The 7,500-nt window shown below is 48.9% G+C and overlaps 1 non-coding gene across 1 annotated transcript in view; it reads right to left on the bottom strand.

Annotated features, from left to right (window-relative positions):
* Positions 1 to 1,212, bottom strand: part of LOC126330787 (small subunit ribosomal RNA) — a 1,893-nt gene extending 681 nt beyond the window's left edge. The window contains exon 1 of the ribosomal RNA XR_007563193.1: positions 1 to 1,212. This exon is cut by the window's left edge and continues 681 nt beyond it. This is a non-coding gene — a ribosomal RNA (small subunit ribosomal RNA).
* Positions 1,213 to 7,500: the final 6,288 nt, after the last annotated feature.

Genomic DNA, 7,500 nt, shown 5'->3' with positions numbered 1-7,500 from the left:
CAGCTTTGCAACCATACTTCCCCCGGAACCCAAAAGCTTTGGTTTCCCGGAGGCTGCCCGCCGAGTCATCGGAGGAACTGCGGCGGATCGCTGGCTGGCATCGTTTATGGTTAGAACTAGGGCGGTATCTGATCGCCTTCGAACCTCTAACTTTCGTTCTTGATTAATGAAAACATACTTGGCAAATGCTTTCGCTTCTGTTCGTCTTGCGACGATCCAAGAATTTCACCTCTAACGTCGCAATACGAATGCCCCCGCCTGTCCCTATTAATCATTACCTCGGGTTCCGAAAACCAACAAAATAGAACCGAGGTCCTATTCCATTATTCCATGCACACAGTATTCAGGCGGGCTTGCCTGCTTTAAGCACTCTAATTTGTTCAAAGTAAACGTGCCGGCCCACCGAGACACTCAACAAAGAGCACCCTGGTAGGATTTAAACGGGGTCCGCCTCGGGACGCGAAAGCACCCCTTCGGCTCGCCCCACCGGCAGGACGTCCCACGATACATGCCAGTTAAACACCGACGGGCGGTGAACCAACAGCGTGGGACACAAATCCAACTACGAGCTTTTTAACCGCAACAACTTTAATATACGCTATTGGAGCTGGAATTACCGCGGCTGCTGGCACCAGACTTGCCCTCCAATAGATACTCGTTAAAGGATTTAAAGTGTACTCATTCCGATTACGGGGCCTCGGATGAGTCCCGTATCGTTATTTTTCGTCACTACCTCCCCGTGCCGGGAGTGGGTAATTTGCGCGCCTGCTGCCTTCCTTGGATGTGGTAGCCGTTTCTCAGGCTCCCTCTCCGGAATCGAACCCTGATTCCCCGTTACCCGTTACAACCATGGTAGGCGCAGAACCTACCATCGACAGTTGATAAGGCAGACATTTGAAAGATGCGTCGCCGGTACGAGGACCGTGCGATCAGCCCAAAGTTATTCAGAGTCACCAAGGCAAACGGACCAGACAAGCCAATCCGATTGGTTTTGATCTAATAAAAGCGTCCCTTCCATCTCTGGTCGGGACTCTGTTTGCATGTATTAGCTCTAGAATTACCACAGTTATCCAAGTAACGTGGGTACGATCTAAGGAACCATAACTGATTTAATGAGCCATTCGCGGTTTCACCTTAATGCGGCTTGTACTGAGACATGCATGGCTTAATCTTTGAGACAAGCATATGACTACTGGCAGGATCAACCAGGGAGCTGCGTCAACTAGAGCTGAGCAGCCGGCCGCCCGGGAGTGTGTCCCGGGGGCCCGCGCGAACACGCAAGCGTCCGCTCAATTATTCTGCAAACAGGAGGAGGCCGAGCTCCCCTGCACGATACACCTCGAAACCCTCTCAGGTCCCGGCGGCGCGCAGCGCCGTCCTAGGTACTTGGTCGGTTTCGAGAGAGGCGCAATCGCCCGGAGTTAGGCGAGTAGACGGTTTTAGTGCGAACACCCTTGCTCCCAACTGAGCTTGCCGCTGCCGACAGAGGCCCGGGAGCGTGCTGTCGTGGCATTGCCGGCGGGAGACAACACGCGCCACCTATGGTGACCGGCAGCTCCAACGCCAGCGCCACACAAGGGCAAAGCCCCACTTGGGTGCAGAAGCGAACTCTCCCAGCACAGCGCACGCGCCAACACGTCCGCACAACTGCGATACAAACCACCTGCGAGAACCGCTGGGGCGACCGAGCAGCAGACGGCGTCGCGGCGCCGAGTGCCAGGCGGCGGCGCATCCTCAACGCACACAGTCCTCAATCAGACCAGCACACTGCAGATGTCCACCGCGCTTCGCACCGGGCTCGGCTGAACCAACTTTGGCCGCCAGGCGCCGCGTGCAGGGTGCGCCGCAGCGTAGCTGCGCCGCCTGCCGGGCCCGTCGGCTGGCGCTCCTGCCACTCGGCGCCCCCCACCAGCCGCCTGTTGCGCGTGCGCCCACGCAGCGCGCGGCCAACACGCCGGGCGGCCCCCCTTCACCGGCCGGGAACAGTCCCACCAAGCCACCGCCGCGTATCGCTTCATACCCACATGGGCCTAGTCACGCGTGTGGATGTGGCGGGTACCGCTGAAACAACCGGTTAATAGCTGTACCGATCGTCGCCATCACAGATTCACCTCCAGCGTGAACAACCGCTCAACAACGGATTTCCAGTTCATTTGCGTATCTTGGGCAGTAAACGTAGATGTCCACCTACATTTGCGAATTCAACAATTCTTGCATGCCAGGATGTCATGTGTCACGACACGCTACATCAGACCACATACACACTGCGACATGTGCAGAAGAGAACACGTGGAAGGTGGCCCGCGCACGTATGCGATGTACCTTCCGCGATCCACTGTCAACCGGCATCTGCGGCATGTCCCAGATATGGAACGCGGTCCACCAGGGTAGCACTTTGTGTGAGGCAATACGACAAAGTCGGAATACACGCGTCACTACATCAGACGGCTCACGCTGACCTGACCTGACCTGACTCACCGCACCACCACCCCCAGCGACCCAGGGTGACATACAATGCGTTCGTACGTTCCTCCCACACGCCTCTACGGCGTACCACAGTGCAACCTAGCTGTTATTGGGAGACGAGACAAGTAGCATCAAGCACAACATATGGAAATTGAGATTCGACACCGTTGGGCACAGCCAGCGTACGGTCACACGTATCACACTACTTCACTCTGTACGTAACGACCGATGATCGGTACAGCGTGTGGGTTACGCGTACGACATCAGCGGACAATGGACACAGACCATACCACGACGTACACTGAGGGCGTCGACATCTGAATGCAACTGAACAGCTGCGAGGCTCATTTAACACTCAAACGCCAGACCGACCAGCTTGAGAGGACAGAGACACAAAGAGGGGGACAGAGGGGGACAGAGGGGGGGGAGGGGGGGGGTCGGCGATATAGTCCTATTGCAGTACAATTGACAGTGGATAGCAGGAATATGTGGAAAGTAAGCAACACTCGCAAGACATCTACATGAGGATAACAACGACACCAGAGATTCCGAGCAGTGAACTATGTTAGGCAAAGGGACAACGTGGGTTAGGTTAAGGGACAACGTGGGTTAGGTTAAGGGACAACGTGGGTTAGGTTAAGGGACAACGTGGGTTAGGTTAAGGGACAACGTGGGTTAGGTTAAGGGACAACGTGGGTTAGGTTAAGGGACAACGTGGGTTAGGTTAAGGGACAACGTGGGTTAGGTTAAGGGACAACGTGGGTTAGGTTAAGGGACAACGTGGGTTAGGTTAAGGGACAACGTGGGTTAGGTTAAGGGACAACGTGGGTTAGGTTAAGGGACAACGTGGGTTAGGTTAAGGGACAACGTGGGTTAGGTTAAGGGACAACGTGGGTTAGGTTAAGGGACAACGTGGGTTAGGTTAAGGGACAACGTGGGTTAGGTTAAGGGACAACGTGGGTTAGGTTAAGGGACAACGTGGGTTAGGTTAAGGGACAACGTGGGTTAGGTTAAGGGACAACGTGGGTTAGGTTAAGGGACAACGTCGGTTAGGTTAAGGGACAACGTCGGTTAGGTTAAGGGACAACGTCGGTTAGGTTAAGGGACAACGTCGGTTAGGTTAAGGGACAACGTCGGTTAGGTTAAGGGACAACGTCGGTTAGGTTAAGGGACAACGTCGGTTAGGTTAAGGGACAACGTGGGTTAGGTTAAGGGACAACGTGGGTTAGGTTAAGGGACAACTTGAGTTAGGTTAAGGGACAACTTGAGTTAGGTTAAGGGACAAATTGAGTTAGGTTAAGGGACAAATTGAGTTAGGTTAAGGGACAAATTGAGTTAGGTTAAGGGACAAATTGAGTTAGGTTAAGGGACAAATTGAGTTAGGTTAAGGGACAAATTGAGTTAGGTTAAGGGACAAATTGAGTTAGGTTAAGGGACAAATTGAGTTAGGTTAAGGGACAAATTGAGTTAGGTTAAGGGACAACTTGAGTTAGGTTAAGGGACAACTTGAGTTAGGTTAAGGGACAACTTGAGTTAGGTTAAGGGACAACTTGAGTTAGGTTAAGGGACAACTTGAGTTAGGTTAAGGGACAACTTGAGTTAGGTTAAGGGACAACTTGAGTTAGGTTAAGGGACAACTTGAGTTAGGTTAAGGGACAACTTGAGTTAGGTTAAGGGACAACTTGAGTTAGGTTAAGGGACAACTTGAGTTAGGTTAAGGGACAACTTGAGTTAGGTTAAGGGACAACTTGAGTTAGGTTAAGGGACAACTTGAGTTAGGTTAAGGGACAACTTGAGTTAGGTTAAGGGACAACTTGAGTTAGGTTAAGGGACAACTTGAGTTAGGTTAAGGGACAACTTGAGTTAGGTTAAGGGACAACTTGAGTTAGGTTAAGGGACAACTTGAGTTAGGTTAAGGGACAACTTGAGTTAGGTTAAGGGACAACTTGAGTTAGGTTAAGGGACAACTTGAGTTAGGTTAAGGGACAACTTGAGTTAGGTTAAGGGACAACATGGGTTAGGTTAAGGGACAAATTGAGTTAGGTTAAGGGACAACTTGAGTTAGGTTAAGGGACAACTTGAGTTAGGTTAAGGGACAACTTGAGTTAGGTTAAGGGACAACTTGAGTTAGGTTAAGGGACAACTTGAGTTAGGTTAAGGGACAACTTGAGTTAGGTTAAGGGACAACTTGAGTTAGGTTAAGGGACAACTTGAGTTAGGTTAAGGGACAACTTGAGTTAGGTTAAGGGACAACTTGAGTTAGGTTAAGGGACAACTTGAGTTAGGTTAAGGGACAACTTGAGTTAGGTTAAGGGACAACTTGAGTTAGGTTAAGGGACAACTTGAGTTAGGTTAAGGGACAACTTGAGTTAGGTTAAGGGACAACTTGAGTTAGGTTAAGGGACAACTTGAGTTAGGTTAAGGGACAACTTGAGTTAGGTTAAGGGACAACTTGAGTTAGGTTAAGGGACAACTTGAGTTAGGTTAAGGGACAACTTGAGTTAGGTTAAGGGACAACTTGAGTTAGGTTAAGGGACAACTTGAGTTAGGTTAAGGGACAACTTGAGTTAGGTTAAGGGACAACTTGAGTTAGGTTAAGGGACAACTTGAGTTAGGTTAAGGGACAACTTGAGTTAGGTTAAGGGACAAATTGAGTTAGGTTAAGGGACAAATTGAGTTAGGTTAAGGGACAAATTGAGTTAGGTTAAGGGACAAATTGAGTTAGGTTAAGGGACAAATTGAGTTAGGTTAAGGGACAAATTGAGTTAGGTTAAGGGACAAATTGAGTTAGGTTAAGGGACAAATTGAGTTAGGTTAAGGGACAAATTGAGTTAGGTTAAGGGACAAATTGAGTTAGGTTAAGGGACAAATTGAGTTAGGTTAAGGGACAAATTGAGTTAGGTTAAGGGACAAATTGAGTTAGGTTAAGGGACAAATTGAGTTAGGTTAAGGGACAAATTGAGTTAGGTTAAGGGACAAATTGAGTTAGGTTAAGCGATAATCTGGTACAGCCACAGTTAGGTTAAGCGATAATCTGGTACAGCCACAGTTAGGTTAAGCGATAATCTGGTACAGCCACAGTTAGGTTAAGCGATAATCTGGTACAGCCACAGTTAGGTTAAGCGATAATCTGGTACAGCCACAGTTAGGTTAAGCGATAAACTGGTACAGCCACAGTTAGGTTAAGCGATAAACTGGTACAGCCACAGTTAGGTTAAGCGATAAACTGGTACAGCCACAGTTAGGTTAAGCGATAAACTGGTACAGCCACAGTTAGGTTAAGCGATAAACTGGTACAGCCACAGTTAGGTTAAGCGATAAACTGGTACAGCCACAGTTAGGTTAAGCGATAAACTGGTACAGCCACAGTTAGGTTAAGCGATAAACTGGTACAGCCACAGTTAGGTTAAGCGATAAACTGGTACAGCCACAGTTAGGTTAAGCGATAAACTGGTACAGCCACAGTTAGGTTAAGCGATAAACTGGTACAGCCACAGTTAGGTTAAGCGATAAACTGGTACAGCCACAGTTAGGTTAAGCGATAATCTGGTACAGCCACAGTTAGGTTAAGCGATAATCTGGTACAGCCACAGTTAGGTTAAGCGATAAACTGGTACAGCCACAGTTAGGTTAAGCGATAAACTGGTACAGCCACAGTTAGGTTAAGCGATAATCTGGTACAGCCACAGTTAGGTTAAGCGATAATCTGGTACAGCCACAGTTAGGTTAAGCGATAAACTGGTACAGCCACAGTTAGGTTAAGCGATAAACTGGTACAGCCACAGTTAGGTTAAGCGATAAACTGGTACAGCCACAGTTAGGTTAAGCGATAAACTGGTACAGCCACAGTTAGGTTAAGCGATAAACTGGTACAGCCACAGTTAGGTTAAGCGATAAACTGGTACAGCCACAGTTAGGTTAAGCGATAAACTGGTACAGCCACAGTTAGGTTAAGCGATAAACTGGTACAGCCACAGTTAGGTTAAGCGATAAACTGGTACAGCCACAGTTAGGTTAAGCGATAAACTGGTACAGCCACAGTTAGGTTAAGCGATAAACTGGTACAGCCACAGTTAGGTTAAGCGATAAACTGGTACAGCCACAGTTAGGTTAAGCGATAAACTGGTACAGCCACAGTTAGGTTAAGCGATAAACTGGTACAGCCACAGTTAGGTTAAGCGATAAACTGGTACAGCCACAGTTAGGTTAAGCGATAAACTGGTACAGCCACAGTTAGGTTAAGCGATAAACTGGTACAGCCACAGTTAGGTTAAGCGATAAACTGGTACAGCCACAGTTAGGTTAAGCGATAAACTGGTACAGCCACAGTTAGGTTAAGCGATAAACTGGTACAGCCACAGTTAGGTTAAGCGATAAAGTTGGTTAAATTTGGTATTGTGTGGGAAGGGGGCAGAGAGAGAGGGGGGGGGGGGGTGGATAGTGGTGGCAGTACACGGATGCCTGAGTCACCGTCAGATACGTCACGTCGGTTCGATGCTTGTAGCAAGAGGCTGGCGGATGTGTGTCTCTCACTTCTGCAATTTTTCATGTGGTATAACACGAGGGCGGGGGATGATATTTGGTGCCCCTCTGTGTAGGATGTGTGTTGGTGGTGTTGATTTATCTGAGCAATGGTAGTTGTCGGAGGAGTGGGGTATTGTGCTTTTATAGGTGGACCTACTGCTCTGGTTATCATAGTGTCGACGGTGCAATGTGGCAGAGAGGATGCACTCGACATTGTCGCATTCCAGATGTTTACGTATTGTGTGTCTCCGTTGCAGGCCGAGAGTGGTGCATGTTCGAGTGTCTGGCTGACGTGCGATTCACGTTGTGTGCCCAGTCTTACAGCACGTATAGGGACATTCGCATAAATCATCTATATTTGGCCTTGCATCATTTACTAAGCAGTGCCGTGAGACGACCGAACTATTAGGAAAGTACTGATGTACCGCATAATGTTTACCTTCCACCACACGGCGAGTATCGACTGTGCCCAGCGTTGCCACCGCAGGCAGCGGTCACCGTCACCATTGT

Source organism: Schistocerca gregaria, unplaced genomic scaffold (assembly GCF_023897955.1).
Source record: "Schistocerca gregaria isolate iqSchGreg1 unplaced genomic scaffold, iqSchGreg1.2 ptg001356l, whole genome shotgun sequence".
Taxonomy (NCBI): domain Eukaryota; kingdom Metazoa; phylum Arthropoda; class Insecta; order Orthoptera; family Acrididae; genus Schistocerca; species Schistocerca gregaria.
The sequence above is the reverse complement of the archived record's forward strand: the minus strand, read 5'-3'. Positions and strand labels throughout refer to the sequence as shown.